Source organism: Crotalus tigris, unplaced genomic scaffold, assembly GCF_016545835.1.
Source record: "Crotalus tigris isolate CLP2741 ecotype Arizona unplaced genomic scaffold, ASM1654583v1 scf7180000017764.6130737, whole genome shotgun sequence".
NCBI lineage: Eukaryota > Metazoa > Chordata > Lepidosauria > Squamata > Viperidae > Crotalus > Crotalus tigris.
This window is the reverse complement of record NW_024096618.1, coordinates 3,019,599-3,042,094: the sequence shown is the minus strand read 5'-3', so window position 1 is coordinate 3,042,094 and position 22,496 is coordinate 3,019,599. Positions and strand designations below refer to the sequence as shown.

At 39.7% G+C, this 22,496-nt stretch overlaps 1 protein-coding gene across 2 annotated transcripts in view; it reads right to left on the bottom strand.

Annotated features, from left to right (window-relative positions):
* Nucleotides 1-15,671, bottom strand: part of ZDHHC5 (zinc finger DHHC-type palmitoyltransferase 5) — a 76,602-nt gene extending 60,931 nt beyond the window's left edge. Inside the window, exon 1 of one of the 2 annotated variants that reach the window (XM_039341212.1) lies at nucleotides 15,518-15,671. The gene's annotated coding sequence lies outside the window, so the exon portion shown is untranslated. The remainder of the gene's footprint in view (nucleotides 1-15,517) is intronic. The other variant, XM_039341213.1, reaches the window with a different exon arrangement.
* Nucleotides 15,672-22,496: the final 6,825 nt, after the last annotated feature.

Here is a 22,496-nt window from a genome sequence, read left to right as displayed (position 1 = left end):
GATCTGCGTGCCTCGGAGCTGCCAGCCGCCCTCTCGCGCCCGCCAACCTGGAACCCTCCATCCTCATCCCGGTATCTCTTGCCCTCTCCCAGACACCCCCGGGACCTGCCCGTCCCTCCAGCCTCCTAAGCGCCATCGCAGCGGTGGGGTCACGGGAGCCTCTTTCCACGCCACGCAGACCTTCACCACCAAACTCTTCCTCGACTCATCACATGCGAGAGGGGCATGGCCAGAGTGCCAGCTCTCACTCGAAAGGCGCCGCTTCTCCCCTCCTGGCCCAGCCGGCTGGCCTCTGACGCACATGCAGGCATCACCACCACCTTGCCCTCTTCCCCGCCGCCTGGCTGCTACCAAGGCCTGGAGCCCCGCGAGCCAGGAAGGAGCCACTCCTGCCCGCCAGCCCCAGGGCCGCGCCAGGCACCAGAGCAGCCCAGCGGCAGCAGCGGCCCAGACCCGGCCGCCCACGCAGCTGAGCCAGGGCGGCGTTGGGGGCGTGTGCGATGGCGCTGCGGCAGCAGGAGCAGGCACTGTCAGAGAAGGGCGCCCTGGAGGCGAAGGAGCCGGCAGAGGAGGGCGGTGGCGGCCAGATAGAGGAGCGGTTTCTCAGTTCCTAAGACCATCAGAAATATGTGTTTTCCGATGGTCTTAGGCGATCCCTGTGAAAGCGTCGTTCGACCCCCAAAAGGATCGCAACCCACAGGTTGAGAAACGCTGCCTTAGATGAAGTTCAGGTCATATTGCAGGTCACAATGCTGAAATATTATAGATAAGTCTAAAGAGTCCACAGACTTTCTCTCACCACTGCAATCTGTTTTCTTGTCTTGCTCTTGCAGGTTTGACAACCAAATATATCAGGGGCCTTATATTTTTTATTTATTTGTATTGTGCCTTTATTTCTACAAATAACTCAACACACTTTCCTCCTCCTATTTTCCCCAGAACAACAATCCCATGAAAAGGTTTGGGTTGAGAGAGAGAGAGTGATTGGCCCAAAGTTACCCAGCTGGCTTTCATAGCTAAGGTGGCACTTGAAGTCAGCCTGCTGAGTTAATGCCTTAACCATTATTCCAAATTCTAACAAGAAAATCCTGTTTAATTCCTCAAACTTGATTTTTTTTTAAAAAAATTGCCCCATTTCCAAAAAATTACTATATAATATAAAAAAATGCAAGTTGCTTTGTAGAATAATTTCCTCTTTTAAGATACTGTGAACTTGTTAGAAACCCAAGCACCTTTTTCTTCTCTCTGGGTCTATAAATCACATTAAAATATAATCATGGTTCAATTTTCTCTATAGTCCTGAAGATCTGGAAATCGAGCTCTTGTTGAATTCAAAATTAATATTTTGAATCCAAATATTTGCATCCAAAGGCAAGCATCAATCTGAACCAAATATCACTATAAAAATAATGTACATATACAATATAAATGATACAAACCAGGTGAACGCATCACATACAATTTATACTGGAGATCAATCACAGTAGATGTTAGAGCTAGATAACATTGCATGTTGTCATTCTATATGTCTGACACTGTATTACTGAGCAATGTGAATGATCAATCTTGTAAATTATTCATTAAGAACAGCAGCTACTTCTGTTGGCAGAAATGACTAACTAGTACATGTAGAATAATAGAACATTTTCTGAAAACCTAACAATTTACATGGGCAGAAACCAAAAGGCAGTAAACTACGAAGGATGAGAGCAGAACCGAACGCAATTTCATTGCTGAACTTTGTTATTACTGCAATTAATAAATTGCCAATTAATAAATTGGGAAAGGCGTTGGAACTTCAGAACTGGGTTATAAATACCCCCAAGGTCGTCCACCATAACTTCAAACAACCATTAAGTCACCAGTCATAAGTTGAGGATTACATGTAAACATCAAAGGCATAAATCACAAGTTCATTTTTTTCATTTTTACACAAAACATTTATAAGGGGTTTCTAAATGTAGTCTTCTCTCTAATCAAATAAGTTAAATTAAATCTTAGCAAGATGTGTCAATTTCACTAGCCATACTCCATAGTGAGTAGTATCGAATCTTTTCATTACTATGCATATAATCATCTCTTCACAAAAATCCATATACTGAAATAATCTTCCATGTATTTTCCCCCCGTTTATCCATTAGTTCTAAAAACAAAAGTTTTGGCTTTGACTGAATATTAATCTTTAAAATCCTCTACATTGAAGTATGTATTTGAATCCAATTTTTAAAGCTTTTTTACATATTTAGCAAGCATGATAAAATGTCTCCTTGTATTGTCTATATTTGCAACATACTTTTGAAGTATCTTTATACATTCTAGATAATTCTAGAATGTATAAATACCAACAATACACTATTTAATAAAATCCCTTTAAGTTCATAACAATGTAAATTTTGACCTTTTAATATTTTCCCACTGACCCATTTATATATTATAACTAAAATCCTTAGCTCATTTTATCAACCTTGTCTTCTGTTTCTGTCGTTCTTAATCTCCTCCAGTGTCTTAACATAATTATTTTGAAATAACATACAATTCAGATTTGCCATAGTACAGTGGTTCTCAACCTGTGGGTAGCGACCCCATTTGGGGTCGAACAACCATTTCATGGGGGTCGCCAAACAACGCAATCCGCCATTTTTTCCCCTTTTCCTTAGCTGTGCTACTCCCTTTTATTCTATTGGCTTTTGAAAGCCAATAGAATAGACTCTCTTGAATAGAGTCTAATTCTATTGGCTTTCAAAAGCCAGTAGGAATTGTCCAGGCTGTCTCTGCCCTGCTGAGCCCGCCAAAAGCCCCAGTCTGCAAACGGTGCTGCAAGTTGTCTGCAGCGAAGGCGAGCTGTCTGGAAGCTTCCAACCCTCCCTACTGAGCAACTACTAAAAATGTAAGTAAAAGAGGGCCAGGGGTGGGAGGCCAGCGGGCGCAGGGAGGGTTGCTGATGCACGTGGGGCTTGGCAGGTGCCTTACCTCCTTTGGGCTGGGCCAGCTGGTGGCCCAGCCAGTGGTCGCCCTGCGCCATCGCTGCCCCTTGCCAGCTACGACTTGGCCGGCGCAGAGGGCGGCACCACGCATGCACTGCACTCCCGGGCAGGGAAAGTCCTCGACTTACAACCGGTTGGATAGTTCTCAACTTACGACTGGTTGGGGTCGCGGCATTAAAAAAGTTGAGAACCACTGCCATGGTAGTATCCAATCTAGTAGTATCCAGTTTTCTCCATCAGTCATATTTGTTCTAATTTCATATTTTTGTTAACATCTTTTCTTTTGATTATTCTTAAAATCTGCTAACATACCAAAGACCTTTAATTTACCCATTAATATTTCTACTCCCTCTAGTGGATCTTTATAAAATGCTAAATTATCCACAAATGCCTTTAATTTATAAATTCATTTTTTAAATTTTAATTCTCATCATTCTGTTTAATACCTCAAGTACTAAAATGAACAAAAGTGGTGACAGCGTACTTTTCTTATCTCTTTTTGAATTTCACAAGGGTTTTAGTTCTCCATTAACAATTATTTTATTTATTTGCTACCCCTCTCGCCACAAGGCGGCTCTGACATCAAAAGCAATAAAAACTCCCCTTTTACGACCCCATAATCCCCTAATTCAGAGTAGAGTCGGGGTGACTGGATGGAGCTGAGCGTTTACTAGCTGAACGCCCTTCCTGACACCATGAGGAGTTCATAGCAGACATTTTTTTCTTTGCGCTGTAGGAAACATCTGCCGCTACCTAGGATTGAACTCTCAACCTTCCAAGTGAGAGGTAAACATCTTCACCACTAGGCCACCATGCCACTCTATCAAAAGCAATACAAGTGTAAAAAAATATTTCTGATATAAAATATTTCTGCTTTCTGTGAAGTATAAATCGGTCTTACCCATTTAATAAAATTATCTTCAAGGTTCATGTTACAAAATTCCAAACAAAAAAATCCAATTCAAATTGTCAAAGACCTTCTCTGCATCTAAAAATATCAATGCAGTTCTATATGTTGCTTTATATATTCAGACGCTTCTTTTAGGTAAAAACTTACATTGTAAAAATTGTAAAATCTTATCCTCAAAAAATTTATAGAAAGAGGCCAGCAATCCAAGTGGACCAGATACCTTTTCTGTTTTAGTCTTTTGATAGCTTCAGTGTTGTTCTAAGTCCATTCGAAATTTATGTCCGATGCTCTGTAATCTTCAATATATTCTCTTTATGAAAGTATTCACCATCTTTGTCTGAGAATTGTTTTTGACCTTTATATAAAGGTGTGCAATACTAATGAAATTCTTTTTGCATATTTGCATTTCTGCTGTTTTTAGTAATAGTAATAGTAGTAAAGTTGGAAGGGACCTTGGAGGTCATCTAGTCCAACCCCCTGCTCGGGCAGGAAACCCTACGCTATTTCGGACAAATGGCTGTCCAGTCTCTTCTTAAAAACTTCCAGTGTTGGAGCATTTACTGCTTCTGGAGGCAAGCTGTTCCACTGATTAATTGTTCTCACTGTCAGGAAGTTTCTCCTTAGTTCTAGGTTGCTTCTCTCCTTGATGAGTTTCCACCCGTTGCTTCTTGTCCTGCCTTCAGGTGCTTTGGAAAATAGCTTAATTCCCTCTTCTTTATGGCAGCCCCTGAGATATTGGAATACTGCTATCATGTCCCCCCTTGTCCTTCTCTTCGTTAAACTAGACATACCCAATTCTAGCAACCGTTCCTTATATGTTTTAGCCTCCAGTCCCCTAATCATCTTTGTTGCTCTTCTCTGTACTCTTTCTAGAGTCTCAACATCTTTTTTACATCGTGGTGACCAAAACTGGATGCAGTATTCCAAGTGTGGCCTTACCAAGGCATTGAAGAGTGGTATTAATACTTCACGTGATCTTGATTCTATCCCTCTGTTAATGCAGCCTAGCACTGTGTTGGCCTTTTTGGCAGCTGCAGCACACTGCTGGCTCATATTTAAGTGATTGTCTACTAGGACTCCGAGGTCCCTCTCACAGTTACTACTATTGAGCATGGTGCCACCTATGCTGTACTTGTGCATTTGGTTTTTCTTGCCTAAATGTAGAACCTTGCTTTTTTCACCATTGAATTTCATTTTGTTAGTTAGTGCCCAGTGTTCAAGTCTGTCCAGATCCTTCTGTATCTGAAGCCTGTCTTCTGGAGTGTTGGCTATTCCTGCCAGCTTGGTGTCATCTGCAAATTTGATGAGTTCCCCATCTATCCCTTCATCCAAATCGTTGATGAAGATGTTGAAGAGTACTGGGCCCAGAACAGAGCCCTGGGGCACCCCACTACACACTTCCCTCCATATAGATGCAGTTCCATTGAGGACCACTCGCTGAGTACGGCCGGTCAGCCAGCTACGGATCCATCTGGTGGTGGTTCTGTCTACCCCACATTTTTCTATCTTGTCAAGTAGTAGGTTGTGATCTACTTTATCAAATGCCTTACTGAAGTCCAAGTAAATTATGTCCACAGCATTCCTCTGATCCACTAATTTTGTCACTTGGTCAAAGAATGCAATAAGATTTGTCTGGCATGATCTATTTTTGACAAACCCATGTTGGCTTTTAGTAATGACTTTGTTTGCCTCTAGGTGTTCGTTGATTCGTTGTTTGATTATCTTTTCCAGGATCTTCCCAGGTATTGAGGTCAGGCTGATAGGTCTGTAATTTCCTGGATCCATTTTTTTTCCTTTTTTGAGGATGGGAACTACATCAGCTCTTTTCCAGTCCTCTGGTAGTTCCCCTGTGTTCCAGGATCTTTGAAAAATATAGTTCAGTGGCTCCGATATCACATCTGCCAGTTCCTTGAGAACTCTGGGGTGTAATCCGTCTGGTCCTGGCGATTTGAACTCATCTAGGCTGGACAGGTGCTCACTAACGATTTTCTTGCCTATCTTAACTTGTGTTTCTGTTTTGTTTTTTGTGGCACTATTTTTGATAGGTTGGTCTGTTTTTTCCCTTTGTGTAAAGACAGATGCAAAAAATGAGTTAAATAGTTCTGCTTTCTCCCTGTTGCTTGTCACCTTCTTGCCACTTCCACCCACTAATGGACCAATCATTTCCTTCACTTTTTTCTTGTTTTTTACATGTTGAAAGAAGCTTTTTTTGTTATTTTTGACTTTGGTCGCAAGCCTCAGTTCATTTTGAGCCTTGGCTTTCTTCACTTCATCTTTGCAGGCTCGGGCTATTTGCTGATATTCTGACTTAGTTATGTTCCCCTCTTTCCACTTTCTATACTTGTCCTTTTTATCTTTCAATTTGTCAGAGAGTTCTTTATGCAGCCATGCTGGTTTCTTTTGAGAGCTGTTATTTTTCCTCTTTGTTGGTATTGTGCTAGACTGTGCTTTTATTATCTCATTTTTCAAAATTTCCCAAGCTTCTTGAGTTGTTTTCCCCTTGAGGATTCTCATCCATGGAATCCTTCCCAAGCCCTCTCTAAGTTTATTGAAATTAGCTCTCTTGAAGTCCAAGACTCTAGTTTGACTGTGTTCTATTGGTTGTGCTTCTATAATGTTGAATTCTAATATTGCATGATCACTTCCTCCCAGGGTTCCTATGGCTTCAACACCGTCTATCATTTCATCTCTGTTAGTGAGAATTAGATCCAAAATGGCTAATCCCCTAGTTCCATTCTCTACTTTTTGGGAGACAAAGTTGTCTGCTAGGTTTGCCAGGAACCTGTTTGATCTTCCACTTGGTGCGGAGTTTGTCTCCCAGTTGATGTCAGGGTAGTTAAAGTCCCCCATTACTATTGTGATGTGCTTCCTACATACCTTAGTTAGCTGACTAGCAAAAAGTTCATCTATTTCCTCTGTTTGGTTGGGTGGTCTGTAGTATACACCTATGGCAATGTCATTTCCCCCCCCCTTTTATATTGACCCAAATGCATTCAAGACAGTTTTTATCATTGTTGTACTCTATTTCTGTGAAGATGTAGTTATTTCTTATATAGAGAGCAACTCCACCTCCTCTTTTATTTGGTCTGTTTCTTTTAAATAATTTAAATCCCTCTAGCTGTGTGTTCCATGTGTGAGTTTCATCCCACCATGTTTCCGTAATGGCAACAATATCGTATCTGCTCTCATTAACCTGAATTTCTAGTTCACCCTGTTTGCTGTTCATACTTTGTGCATTGGTGTATAAACATTTGAGTCCTTTGTGGGTGGCCCTGTGTTTCCTTTCTACATAACCTGTGTGGTGCCTGAATTCCCCTATTGTCTTACCACCTATTTGGTTAGTGCACTTTATATGGCACTCGCTATTAGAGGCTTCATTTCTTGTAACTTTAATATCACTTTATTTTTTGTTTTCACAATTTATATTCCAACCATCTCCCAAGTTTACTTGGTTGCTAATTCAAAATTTTGCATAATCCATCTTTATTTCCATCTCTCTTACTGTTAACATAATTGCCTTTACAGAAGCTTAATTTGGTGAGTAATACTTGACATTCTCTGGGGATTTTAAAAGTCCTTTTATCTCATCCAAAATCATTTGTATTTTTTCTTGCCTTTTCTTTTCAAATTCATTATTACATAATGTGAAATATCCTCTTATAAAAGCTTCATTTATATACCAAACCACCCTTACCTCTGTGCCTTTATTATTCTAAAATTCCCTCAACTTTTTTTTACAATCCTACAGCATTGTTTCTTTTTGTAACATCATCTCATCAAATCTCCAAAAGATCCAGTTTTCCTTTTAAAAGTTAAAGCCTCTAGATCAGGGGTTCCCAACCCTCGGTCTGTGGACCAGTATCGTGCCACGGCATGCCAGCAACCGGTCCACACAAATAAGCAAAGCCCCATCTGTGCGATACAGGCAGCACCCAAAACCATGCACCTTCAGGTCCGTGGAAAAACCTCTCTCCACGGAACTGGTCCCTGGTGCCCAAAAGGTTGGGCATCTCTGCTCTAGATTATATTCTGAAAGTCTTTGATAATGTCTGAACTTTATAAACATTCTCTAACCTCTCAAAAATTCAAATCATATCCATTCTCGAAAAAGATGTCTCTCTGAAAAATAAGTGTACTCTTTTGACTCACCATTTTTATATCTCCATACATCAACAAGCTCCAAATTACCCATTAAATAGATAAAAATCTTTGGTAATTTACTGTGTGTATTTTTAACATTATTCTCAGAAGCTCTATCTTTCTGTGGGGAAACCAATCCATTCCAATTTCCCAGGAGTTTTAGAAATGTTAATATATGTAGAACCCATATGGGGTTTTGGGGGTTTTTTTGGATATCTTGTAACTGTTGTGGCATTTGATTGGTCATATGTCCATATGTCCATCAAATCTTCCAGTTTTAATTTTTTTTTATCAAAATATTTCTTGCTTTCTACACAGAGTGTAGTCTGAATCCCTGTTGTTTAAAAATAAAAATCACTCCTTCCAATCTATCCCATCTAAATGGAATTTGGTTTCTACTGACTTGTTTGTCAAAAAAATCCCTCTCCCTTATGTAGTATTCTAACTGGAATTTTCTTAAGTATAATTACATTTTTAGTATCAATCCACACTCTAAAATGCTGCTATAAAACTTGGATGTGTGGTCTTCTTTGTGACAACTGTAGAATGACTTGCAGTTGTCCCTTGGAACATTTCTTAATTTGGCAAAACTAAATCCTATAGACTTTATCAATCTGTTTCAGTGTCATCTTCTTCCCAGTCCAGGAAATTGGACAGAGTTCTAAGGCCCTTTTTAGGAATCAGATCCAGGATATTGCACATCCTCCATTTTTGTTTTGGATATACAAGCATACCTATATAAACAACTGAACTAAGGCTGATAAACAGGCACTGAAATAGTTCCTTAACCAGGAGATAAAAGTAATTTAAAACGTTAATCAATGTTAATGCTTGCACATAGCCCCAAAGTCTAAGAGTTATAGCTCAAAGATCTGAGAAATGTTAGATATAATAAAAACAATTGTGCAATATCTTACATCCACAGCTGTATTACTGTATTATATGCCCAATAAAGGAAAGAAAATTCTAATGGAAAGTCCAGTCCTTCAATTTACTAAGTAGAAATTAGAACAGACTCTTCCCTACAAGAAAATGGAAAACCAGGAAAGGAATGGACGAATGCCAGAAATCAGATGCATCTGAAAACTGAAAAGGCAGTTTATAGAATTTAATGTAAAACATTGTAAACAGAGGTAGAAAGCCCATTTTGCAACCAGGGAACACACTTTGAAAATTCAGCTACTAAGGGATCCAGATTGAATGGATATTCCCAGGAACAGCTGAGCTAGAATCTTTGACTAGATGAATCCAAACAAGGGTTTAAGATAAATTTTACTTTTAAAAAATGCAAAGAAATCACAGCTGCTATTTGAAAGTTTAGAACCAAACTTCAGTAAAAATAAACTTGGGTAGTTCTGGATGCCATAAAAAAAGGACAATGACCAAAGCTATCACTGTTGTAAAACCATTTAGTAATGTTTGTTTTTCCCTTTTGCTGCCCTCAAAATCCTCTCTGACTTCTGGTGAATAATATTGGTAAAGTTTCCCACTATTTTGAAGCACAAACATATATGAAGACTGGAGTAGAAACATATAAGTAAGCAGCAGTTAGAGTGCAGTACTGCAGGCCACTTTAGCTGACTGTGTTCAGCAGGTCAGCGGTTCAAATCTCACCGGCTCAAGGTTGACTCAGCCTTCCATCCTTCCGGGTAGGTAAAATGAGGACCCAGATTGTTGGGGGCAATGTAAATATATATATACATTGCTTACTGGTGTACACCGCTTAGAGAGTGCTTGCACTTAAAGCGGTATATAAGTCTCATAAATAAATAAATAAACCCCCTTAAAATTTTCCTAAAAATCCAAAACCATACCTAATATACAGCTAGAGAAAATGCTGGATTTTATTACTTATGTTAGTAAATGTTTTATATGAAACTTATAACAGTAGATAAAGAATCTAACATTTTTTAAAAAAAAATAATGTCTTAGTGAATGAGAGAAGCAGCTTATATCTTGTTGGGAGAAACTATTGTTAACCTGTATTTTATTTTTAACAGAAAATGAACCAAACTTAATAACAAAATATGAAAGCTTTAACTTTTGCTATATCACAACCTCCTATACATTGCTCTCAAAAAGCTTAACATTTTATACCAGTTAATGGTATTTAGATGTTAGGATGTGATTAATTATATCTAAAACATGCTGCATCAGCCATCAGTTTCAAACCACCTCATAATTCAGTACATGAATAACTTCTAAGTGACTCCTGCCTTTGTGATTAAATCATAAACCAGATCTGAAACTTCTTTATAGATGGATTCTGGATTTTTTACTTCCACATCATAGTTCAGCATTTTTTAATAAAATTATTAAGATTTATATATTATATTAATTCCAAAAGAATGCTTTAATTCCAAACCAAAATTAACTTTAAGATAAAATGTTTTCTCCTGTATAAAATAGGGAGTTTCTTAACGCAATGTGAGGTGAGAAGGGAAGCATGCACTGCCCATTCTCTTATTTTAGTTTCCAAGGGACAGCAAGCAGTTATTTCAAATGATTATCTTTTTAGTTATTTCACAGTTCACACCAGTCTAACATATTTAAAGTAAGAACAAGACCTGTTCTTATCTTCCCTGAGTGTAGAACGTAGAGAAATGGTCTTAAATGATAGGAAAAGAGTTTATGAATAAATTATAGAAGACTTGGACAACAGAATTGATTTTGGGTTGCGGTATAAGCTATTGTTCAACATATTCAAACAACGTCCAAATGTGTTCATGCAAAGACTAGATCCCCATTTATTAGAGATACTTCCATTTGGATTCCTGCATTAGATTCATTGCTCTAAATCAGTGGTTCTCAACCTGCGGGTCAGGACCCCATTTGGGGTCGAACGACCATTTCATGGGGGTCGCCAAACAATGCAGTCCGCCATTTTTCCCCCTTTTCCTTAGCTGTGCTACTCTCTTTTATTCTATTGGCTTTTGAAAGCCAATAGAATAGACTCTCTTGAAAAGAGTCTAATTCTATTGGCTTTCAAAAGCCAATAGGAATTGTCCAGGCTGTCTCTGCCCTGCTGAGCCCGCCAAAAGTCCCATTCTGCAAACGGTGCTGCACCAGTTGAGTAGTCCTCGACTTACGACCGGTTGAGTAGTCTTCGACTTACAACTGGTTGGGGGTCGTGGCATTAAAAAGGTTGAGAACCACTGCTCTAAATGACCTTGTTCAAGTTTAAATAATTTGATAAAAATAATGTAAAGTTTTTAATTTTGTTTCTTCTGTTAAATTTCCAGTTTTAAAAACCCTTCTGCACATTAACCTTCAGCTACTGTATTTTACCATGCAGACATTTTTTTGTCTTATACTGAATTTTTTCCTGCAAGGGACATACGTGTATACATAAAGGAGTAAAGGACAGCTTCCTGATGATATCTGAGTCGAACGTCAGGAATGCCTTTTAAAGATCTTACTCCTCCAATGGACACTTTTATACTCATACAAATTAATCACAACAATTAGTTTGCTTGTTCCAAGAAGTGTGACAAACAGATTTTTTGGAGACTATAGTATGGTGATGGCGAACCTTTTAGAGACAGAGTGCCCAAAAAACTCCCCGCTGGTTCTGCCCCTGCTTTGCGCCCCCCCCCCGCGCCACCCGCCCGCAGGACCATCCACCGCCTCCACAGCCTGCCATAGCAGATCAACCAGGCGGCCCAGAAGCATCAGGGTGGCCATCCCCTCTGCCTGCACCCCGAAGGATCATCTACATGCGATGGGGCACGAGAGTGGAATCTTGTCCCTGCTGCCATGTGCTTGGCTGCGCTGCTTCGTGCGGGCTATGCCTGGGGGCGACTCTCCTCTGGGGGAGCTGCTGGTGAGGAGGGGGCTGGGGGGGGAGGTGGGGCTGGGGTGATGGCACACGTGCCCACAGAGAGGGCTTCGAGTGCCGTCTCTGACACGCGTGCCTTACGTTCGCCACCACTGCTATAGTATATATCTCTTTAATGATTCTGAAATAAGAGTACCAAGATGCTATGTGGAAATATTATTCACCAACCTTCTTGTTAAAAACCTGTTATTGTTTGAATTGATGAATTTCACACACATACACACACAGTTATATTTTCATTTTATATGCTGATTAAAAGAAAAAGCTAAGAGTCAAGAAGGCAAATTAATCTGTTTAAAAGAAAGAACCTGAAGGTATAAAATAATTTATACCCGATGATATAAAGGAATCGAAAACTTCATGGAGTAACAATTATTATAATGTGCCATCCCACCAACATTTCATTCTTGTGACAGATGTTATAGACAACTGTATCTAAAACTAAACCAGCTATTTTCACATGAGTTATTTTGAAATTATGCCATATTCTGTTTTGAGGCTGTATTAGATTTCATATCTTAAGTCCAACTGAACCAGGTGTCTAGCTTTGTCATTCTATACTACATGTTGCAGTAAATGAGCAAAAAAATACTGATACTTTTTATCATACAGCTTATCCTTCAATATATCATGCAAATTCTGAATTGTAGTTGCTATTCAGAATGGGAAAAAGGAAACCAGATGCCACTTAAATTTGGAAGGGATAAATCACTACAGTGACTGACCATCAAGTTAAATTAAACTGAATTTGTAGAAGTTTTAGTATAAAATACTGAAAAGGTATCAGAATGCCTGCTCTTGTTCTAGGTCAGGGGTGTCAAACTCACAACGTCACATGATGTGTCACAACGTATTGCGATTTTTCCATTGATGGCAATGGGATGGGTGTGGTTTCAGCATGACGCATTTGGCCTGTGGGCCGGCAGTTTGACACCCCTGTTCTAGGTGGAAAGCCATCCATCATTACTAACTAGCTCAAGAACTAACAACAAAATTACCTACAAGCAATCACTATTAAAGGCTTATCCACAACTTGTGTTAAATAACAGATTAATCCATGTAGCTTAATCACTATAGGATCTAAATATATACATTTTGTAAGAGGTAAATATCATTCAAAATAAATTGCAGGTATAGTTATTCTTCAAAAAAGTTAGTTAGGCTATATTCACATAACATAGCTAACAAGTTTTTGCTGCTACCCTGGGGTAAACATTTATTCCAGGAATATGATGGCAGACAAATGAGCAGCAGAGCAGCCATCTTTGCAGGAGGTCCAGCTACCAGAAAAGTGGTAAGCTGGGAAGCTGTCATTTCCTGCTTTATGCTCCTTAAGGAAAAAGAAAAAACTGTGACAACCTGATAAGGGCTGGTATAGAAAGGAAGAGAGTATGCATCTGCTATTGTTCTAACTGCCCCTAATGGCCAGGGGGGGAGGGGAGAATGAAAAGAAGAAAGCTCTGAGATAAGGAGCACTTACAGGTGCCCCATTTTTGTGAAACCAGTCTAGGCAATTCTCTCTTTAATAGCAGGGAAGTATCAGAACATTGTTAACTATCCTTCCTACTGCATACAATCTAGGACGGTTAATCCAAAACAACTTTCTCTAACAATAAACAGATTAGGTCATGGGTGCTTACATTACATGTGAACTACCCCTTAATTTAAACATTTCACCCAAACTCAGCTTTAAAATAGCTTTTATTTCTACTGTAACAATTTGGGTTTTTTTAATTTCTCTCTATTAATACACTACAAATAGCTACCAAAACCTTCCACTGCATCATGTCATTGTCTGAATATCTGCTATTACCTATTCACTTTCTTATCGGCAGCAAAACAAGTTTCTCCTCATACATAAGCTTTTTATTACAAAAATCAGCTTACCGGCAAATGTCCTTATCTTGTCTGCCTTCTGTGCTATACGAGCCAAGGCCACCTAACAACTGGATGATAGCTAGGAAGTATATACAAATATAACCTATTCCTTTATACTTTTCCTAGTCAGTCTAAACACCGTGCATATAAACTATTAAAATACATTTATTCTTCTAATGTGCAAAAGCAATATGAAATTCTTACATGTGTGGGCAACTGTAATTTATTAAAAATAAAATTGAAAAGGCATTAGTGCAAAATAAATAAAAACATCAGCAGCAAAAACACTTCTGGTAATAGAAATTTACAGAGACTGAGAAGGTTCTCAGAGAACCCATCTTACCACAAATAAAAGCAATTTGAGAAAAATCTCTAAAGATTACTCCAAGAGACATAACATGAAAAACTACAGAGAAATATGAATTCTGAATCAGAATTTGCACTAATGTCATTGTGCTAAAAAAAGGGGGGGGGAATAGTGGCTATAAGACAAAAGCAAAAAGGATGACAAGAAAACAATGAAGTATAAAGAATGAAAATAACAGATTAACCTGGCATGTAGTGCACAAGAACATGTAACTTGGAAGCAGAAAACAAGTAATAGAATATGAATTAAAAGTTAAGTCAGAGATATGGTCAGTTTTCAACATCAAAATGTAACTCTCAAATATGTTTTGCATTTCTATTCTGTTCTAATTCCAACTATTGAGCTGCTTTTTTAAGCAAAAGGTCTACAAGAAAGTCTTTCCCGTCAATTACTAACATAACTTTTTGTGTAAAGAAATCGTTGCAACAAATTTCACTGAATGCAGACTTCCTAGATGAAAGCATAGGATCTATACTATTTTAGTTGGCAAGCCAAAATAAAGCTTTTCCCAAACAACCCTAGAAAAGTAATAAACACTGTTCATTTTTCTTTTGTGTGGGAAAAAACTGAAACTGAGTTCAAACATAGAAGAATGGGCGCAAACTGGTGTATAAAAGTATCAGCAATGAAAATAAATGCTCTGACAAATAGTACCCAAGACTTTTCTTCTCAAGCACCTACATTAAACTGTTTAGGGAATAATTATTGTAAGATCTTTTTTTATATATATAAAGAGTGATCCTACACTCTCAATACAAAAAGCAGAGCTTGAAGAAGGAACCCAACTTCCTACCTTTCCACGAGATACCGGTACCTATACATCCCCTGCACACCTCGAGATGTAGCCTACAACTATGAACTCCAGCTCAATAGTAGTACCTATAAGTTATCCTTGAGGTGCAGCTTGAAAACAGTTTACTGGGTAAAAATCAAGGCTTTTGAAGCAGAACTCGAAAGGAGGGAAGGGCCAACGGCACAAAGTTTGGAGGAGTATCTTATCCATCCACCGGTTTACACCGGTAGGACAAACTACCACTCGAGAGCAATAAAAGTGGAGTGGGGAACCTTCCTAACTCAGACACGGCGGCAGGCGGCGTCGGAACCCATTCGGGGTGTGACAAAGAGCAGCGAAACCACCGAGAAAAGAGGTGCGAGGCGGCGTCCTATTCGTGGGAGAGGCCCTCAGGCAGAAGTGGCACTCGCCGAAAGGAGGAAGAAAAAGTACAAGGGAAAGGAGGCGAGAACCTCCCTCGCCTTTCGCTCTTTTTGATCCCGAAGAAGAGCCGTTAGGCCCACGGAGCCGTCACTCCACGGGCGAGGAAGGACCCTTCTTCACGTCCGCCACTCCCTAAAGAGGAGAGGAAGCTCTTCCTTTGCCGTCTTCAGCCTTTAGCACCTACCCGCAGGCGCCGCGCCTTCGCTGCCGCTCCGGGAAACCAGGTACTCGGTCGGTCGGCCCAAGCAGTCACAAGAAACACCAGCACGGGAAGTAGGGCGCGCATGCGCGTTCTCAAACCCGCTCGGGCTCGCCGGTTGGTCAGCCTGCTGCCCGTAGGCGCGCGCGCAGTCACCTTTTCTCTGCACCCCGCCTTCCTTTCCTTTGAGCGCTCCTGCGGACATGCGCAATAAGCTACGTTTGGCGAAAAGCGAGAACAGATTCGTTTGCGTAAGGGGGCGGAACTGCGCCGCTAATAAATCACGACTCGGGGAACGAGGAGCTCCAAAGCTGGAGCTAGAAAAGTGGTTATTCGCATGCGTGTCAGTGACGTGAGGCGTCTGGAAGCATCCGGACCAATAGCTTGCTTGATAAATTAGGAGGGCAGGGAATAAAAGGTCGGAATGGGCATGTGTGAATCGTGGAGAGTTTGCGTTTTTTTTCATTTTACAATCGAGGGATCGAGGATCGCGGTGTGGAACTTTTGAAGAATTGGCAAAAAGAGATTCACTTGCAGATTAATCTGTTCAGAATATCTGGAGCAGAATCTTCGGTTTCATTTCTGATAGAGGATATCATACGTATAGAAATCATGTTTCTAGTCCAGGATAATTTTTTATACTTCTGCTAACCGATATGAATGAAAAGAAATGTATGTGACCCCCCTGGTAGTTGTAACTTCAGAGTTTTTAATTCAGTATAACTTTTGAAAACCTGTATTATAATTAGTATTGGTCCAGTATGCCTAAAAATAAGCATGATCATTCCACTTACACGTTTGGCAAATTTTTTCCAATTAACAGTGATCTTTCAAATATTTGCACTCCTGTGCGCTAGAAAAACTCACAGAAATCTAAGAAATGAAATCTGCAGAACGATCACTTGGTTCTCTCTAAAACCATTGTAAAATTATTCTTTGAAGCTATCTGTAGAAACTGTTATTTAGGGGATTCTGCACATGCAGGTAGTCTATTGACCCTAAAATTTCTGTTGCTAAGCAAAACATTTGTTAAGTGAATTTTGCCCTATTTTATGACCTTTCTTATCACAGTCATTAAGCAAATCACTGCAGTTGTTAAATTAGTAACAGGGTTTTTAAGTGAATCTGACTTCCCCATTGACTTTGCGTTTCAGAAGGTTGCAAAAGGTGGTTATATGACCTCGGGACAGTGCAACCGTCATAAACATGAACAAGTTGTCAAGTATCCAAATTTTGATTACCTGACAATAGGCATGCTGCAATGGTTGTAAGTGTGAAAAACTGCCATAAGTCACTTTTTTCAGTGGCATTGTAAATTTGAATGGTCATTATTTGTGTCCACGTTAAAATTACTTTGTTTTTGCAAAATCTCTTAGTATCTTTTTATCTGATAATTGAAAATATATTTGGGCTGCAAGACGGTCTCTTAAAGGAGGAATTAAGCATGTTACAAGGCTTTTGAAACTTTTAAACAATTTGACCATTACACCAATTTGGAACTGGCAGATTGGAAATTGCTATAGAGTTTATTTTGCATATAGATGCCATGGCTACTGGGCAGGAGAAGATTTGCATCAAGAGCCAAACAGAATACTTGCTTTACAGCTTTCATTCTGTTAGAAGTAAAGTCTTCATCCTGGTTCATCCAAGCCGGGAATAAATAAGCAAACATGGCGACTGCTTTGGGAAGAAGGTTACAGTTTATTGCAGAAAGATGGTTCTTCAGGAAAGTGCAGAGGAGAGAGAAGGGGAGGAGATTGAGCACATGGGCAGTAGGTTTTATACCCCCCTAGCCTTTTGTTTGGAAGTTTCCTGTTCCTGTGGCATGAACCTTGAGGCTGTTTCTGAGTGTTTGTCTAGGCCTTGATATCTGTGGTTTAATTCTATTATCATATCCTGCTTCCCAGGTGATGGGGCTGACTCCTAGAGTTTGGGTGGGGTATGCAGATCTTCTCTTTTGTCTTCTTGATTGCTCTGGCTTCAACTTTCTGATGGTTTTACATCTGCATTTGTTTGGGCTAAAGTCTTGCTTGGGGCAGAGAGATAGATTTGGGGCCAGGTTTGGTTTTAAAAAGTCCTTTTGAGGAAAAATATATTTTTCTGCCCTTTTTAATATTTCTTCTCTGGGCTAACTTTCATCAATCCCCGCTTTGTGCCTTAAGTGTGAATTTATGACACACTTATTGGCACAACATTAAAATTGATCTGGTCAGGGAGACTTGGTAGGCAAGCTTTTAAACTGTTAAGCAAAATAATAATAATAAGAAGACATTAATGGAGGCAGCAGAAAAAGATCCCTTTAGTGGCTCCCAAAAGGGGAGCTTGCACCCATAAAGTTCTAAAAGTCAGGGCAAAATTTTGCTAGGTGGAAAAGAAATTTATAGTGTCCAATATTCTGTGCCAATGATTTTCAAATGTTGGATATCACCTTTAGCTTCCAGTCAGGTTTGCATACTCCTCAAAATTCTTCACAGCCATGGTTTTCCTTAGTACATTACCACTGGCTGCCCAATTTCAAGGGTTGTTTCCTGCCTGAGCTCTTAATTCAGTGCATCCAGGTTTGTAATGCCCAATTGAGGTTAGCCAATATGCCAGGCTATTAAATTTTCTTTAAATTGCACATACTGAGCTCTAGGAATCCCAATCTGGGCTTACCAGTGCAAGATATTCAGGGCTGAAGTTTGGGATTTTTCCTGTTGCTTCCTTAGTCAGGGCATATGAATTGCAAATCACCTGAGGGGGCCTAGTTCCCTCCCACCAGATAGAAGTCCAAGGTGTTCAGTACTTGTTCTGCCACATATTCCCAAGTGCCATCTCTCCATTAATACATTCAACTGGCTTGTTACAATACAAATGGGGCAAGAAAGAAAAGTTTACAATGAGTTTCCACCCTCCCCCGACAGTCTTAATTTTCTCTTCTGAGGCTTCACATGGCACCACCTTCCTTCTGCAGCTCTCACAGGCATCTGGGTAAATGGTAGGACTTGGGAAGATTTTCCACTCAGATTGCATGGTGGCTTTTTAGTGGATGGCTGGATTCAAAACTCAATTCCATGGCTCAAATGGATGGAGGCAGCATCTGGATCTGTGTGTTCTGCTTCCAAAGGCTTGGGAGAGGGTTTCAGGGCTGAAAGATACAAGAACAAGGTCTCCCCCCGCTTTCTGGGTGGACTCTACCAGGAGAGGCAGACAAAAGGTATGGAGAACAAAGGGCAGGAAAAGAATTGGAAGGGGGGTAGCTTGCAGGCAGTTTGAAAATGCTGAAAACTCCAAATAATTTTAAAAGCCTAATATTTTAAGATTGTGCAACTTGCCAAGGGTAGGAGAACATTTATTCTAAAATAGACCACATTATTTTAGAGATTAGAAAATGCTTATTTGTTTCAGAAAAGTTTCATAGTAGTTTCACCAGTAAGTTTTAGGATATGAAAAGTAACTTAGGAAAATTATTTCCCCACACAAGCAGACTTGAGCTTCAAAAGGCTCTTGTAGATAGACACACATTTTTCAGGAAAAGGATAGATAAAACACATACAGTAAATGCAAGTGAAACTTTTCCAACAGATAAACTTAAAACAATCCCTCCTGGTAACTTAAGGCTGTTCTTGAGCGTACACAGAGAGAAAGAGGAAAACAAACAAACAAACACAATTTTTTTTCTTCACTCTGTTTGTTGGCCAGACAAACAGAGTGAGGCATTTCCTTTTTGTGGCTTATTTTAAGCAGAATTTCTAGCAGAATTTAAAATTCTTTTTCCTTTGGATTTGAAACAGTTAACAGTCACATTTACCTCTCACACACAGACTTTGACAAACATATATACACAAAGACAAGAGAACAGAAGTCTTAGTTTTACACATCCTAGTCATTCCCACCATAAATTTCAGATAACTCAAGTTAGGGAAGGCACACATTTTAAACATACCATGTGGTTGCATAGAGAAGAGAGAGAGAGAGAGAGAATCACTATTTCTTACTTTCCCTTTTAAGTACCTTTATTTAGCCAAATTAGTTTCCCAGCAAAGCCCTAAGCAAAGTCTATTTTTTTCTATACACTACACAGTCAAAGTCTCCTTGTGAGACTTCTTCCTAACTTAGCTTTGCTTACAGGGCCCCAGCTAGTTGCCCAAATCCAATTCTTTCATTCACTCATTCCATTTCATTTTCACAGTCTCTCCCTTTTCCCTAACAAATGGTTCTGTGCTCTGGCCAAACCCCCATGCTGTCCAGGTTCTGCCAATTAAACAGATCCTTTCTGCGGCTAGGAAAGACCAGAAGGAGCAAAATCCAATTGTGATTGGGGAAAAAAAAGTCTTCTCACTCACACAAATAGAAATACACAAATTTTCTTTGTTCCCCTGGGCTTTAAACTTAAAATTTAGAGGTACTCACCTTCACCTTCTTTCCAAAGCAGCCCTTGAGCTCAAACTCTCAAAACTCCCTTTACTACCCTAGCTCCACATGGGCAAGGCCTGGGAAACCCATCCACAGACACAAGGGGGTCTGCTGCCAGCAAGATGGGGCTTACCAGTCTCAGTCCATTGGAGAGGTTAGCCTGGAGTCCCATCTCGGGGTGCCAAATTGTTAGAAGTAAAGTCTTCATCCTGGTTCATCCAAGCCGGGAATAAATAAGCAAACCTGGCGACTGCTTTGGGAAGAAGGTTACAGTTTATTGCAGAAAGATGGTTCTTCAGGAAAGTGCAGAGGAGAGAGAAGGAGAGAGAAGGAGAAGGGCGAGATTGAGCACATGGGCAGTAGGTTTTATACCCCCCCTAGCCTTTTGTTTGGAATAGTTTCCTGTTCCTGTGGCATGAACCTTGAGGCTGTTTCTGAGTGTTTGTCTAGGCCTTGATATCTGTGGTTTAATTCTATTATCATATCCTGCTTCCCAGGTGATGGGGCTGACTCCTAGAGTTTGGGTGGGGTATGCAGATCTTCTCTTTTGTCTTCTTGATTGCTCTGGCTTCAACTTTCTGATGGTTTTACATCTGCATTTGTTTAGGGCTAAAGTCTTGCTTGGGGCAGAGAGATAGATTTGGGGCCAGGTTTGGTTTTAAAAAGTCCTTTTGAGGAAAAATATATTTTTCTGCTCTTTTTAATATTTCTTCTCTGGGCTAACTTTCATCAATTAGCAGAAAATTGAGTCATATGAAATAAAGTTACCAAGCCCGTAAGTTAATTTCAGACACTATGACAGAATACTTTCCTATTTAGTAACCATAAAATGATGACTGATAACCTACTTTTATAAATACTATCATTTGAAAACCATAGCTGGCATCAGTAGACTTATTGCTCTACATCAGGCATGTCAAATTCGTGACATCACATGACATCTCACGATGTATCATGACTTTTTCCCCATTGCCGGCAATGGGGTCGGCACAGTTTCAGCGTGACGCATCCGGCCCACAGGCCAGCAGTTTGATTTGCCTGCTGTACATCTTGAGATTCTATAGCGATCAGGTAGAGCCAATGTATTTGAAGATGCTATTTTGAGGAGGAGGAGGAGGAGGAAGCAGGAATGCAGAGAAAATTGCTGATAATTCTCCAAAATTTGACAGATTCCTACAGAATGAAACAGATGGAAGTGACATCTGCAAACCACCTGTCCAAATTCTAGCTGCACTGCTAGATCAGCAACCTCACGCAACTTACCACTCTCAAAGAACTCAGCTGAAAGCTCAAACCAGACTCTAGGCACTTGAGAAGGAGATAAGACCACATAGAGAAAATATATAAATTTGTGCATGAATATAATTATTAGAGTGACACTACAAAAGTACCCCCTTGTTTTTTAATGCTTGGAACCAGCCATTCTTATCATTCGGCACAAAACCTCCCATAATAAATGAAGTACAGTAACTCATCAACATGGTGTGACAATTTTAAAGTATAGATTGCATTACAGTATACCTGCAAATTAGCCTTTCCCCAGTGAAAAGCATCAGTAAACTAAGAAAAGGCAATAGGATGCTAAAATATCTTTATTCACAACTGAATTCAGGGGTAACATTTTAGTATGTAACTTTAGTCTCCAGAATCACAAAAGCTTGCCGCATATAAATGGTGCATATTATTTTGAACGAGTTGGATGAATTTCTCTGAACATCTGTTAGTGTGCAGAGAACAACAGGAAGAAGACAAGAAAGGTTTCACTTAAACTTTAAAACATAATTTTCATTGAAGTTTAAAATTACAACGATAACAAAAATAATATGAACTAAAAAAACATTAAAAAGATCAAAGGGAAAAAAGAGAGAAAAAAGAAAAAAATACGAGAGGAGTTTGGAGAGCCAATCCATTCACAGGCTCATCTTTCCATCACTGACATTGGGTCTGCTCTCTGCAGTGCTGTTTTCAGTCTGTCATTGCTTCCCCAGGGATCCCCAGAAAGACTTCCCCTAATGTCAGCTCACTTAAGACTCTGAGTTTATTTTATCGACCTGAATGAATGACTGTTCGACATAATCATATTAGTTGTAGGACTGAACAAGCATGATACAGAAAAAGAATCAGTATCAGAATCCATATGGTGTTCTGGACTATATCAGGAGAATTCACTCCATCTTTGTATTTCGTAAGTGTCATCAAGATGAGAGGAATGAAGAGCAATCTTGTTTATAGGAGACAGTTCCATACACCTCCATAGTGCCATTTGAATTAAAGGAAAGTATTGCTGTACCTTAAAAATGAATCTGGATTAAGGTTAGACCAGGGATAGGCAACCCAAAACACTTAAAGAGCCACTTGGACCTGTTTCCCACCAAAAACAAAACACTGGGAGGCGCAAAACCCTTTTGATATCTAAAATGAAGATAACACTGCATATATCCTTTTTTACCTTTATTATAGGTGTGTGTGTGTTTTGTGTGTGTATGTGTGTGTGTATATATGTATATGTATGTATGTATGTGTATACACACACACACACACACACACACACACAGGTAAAAAAAGGATA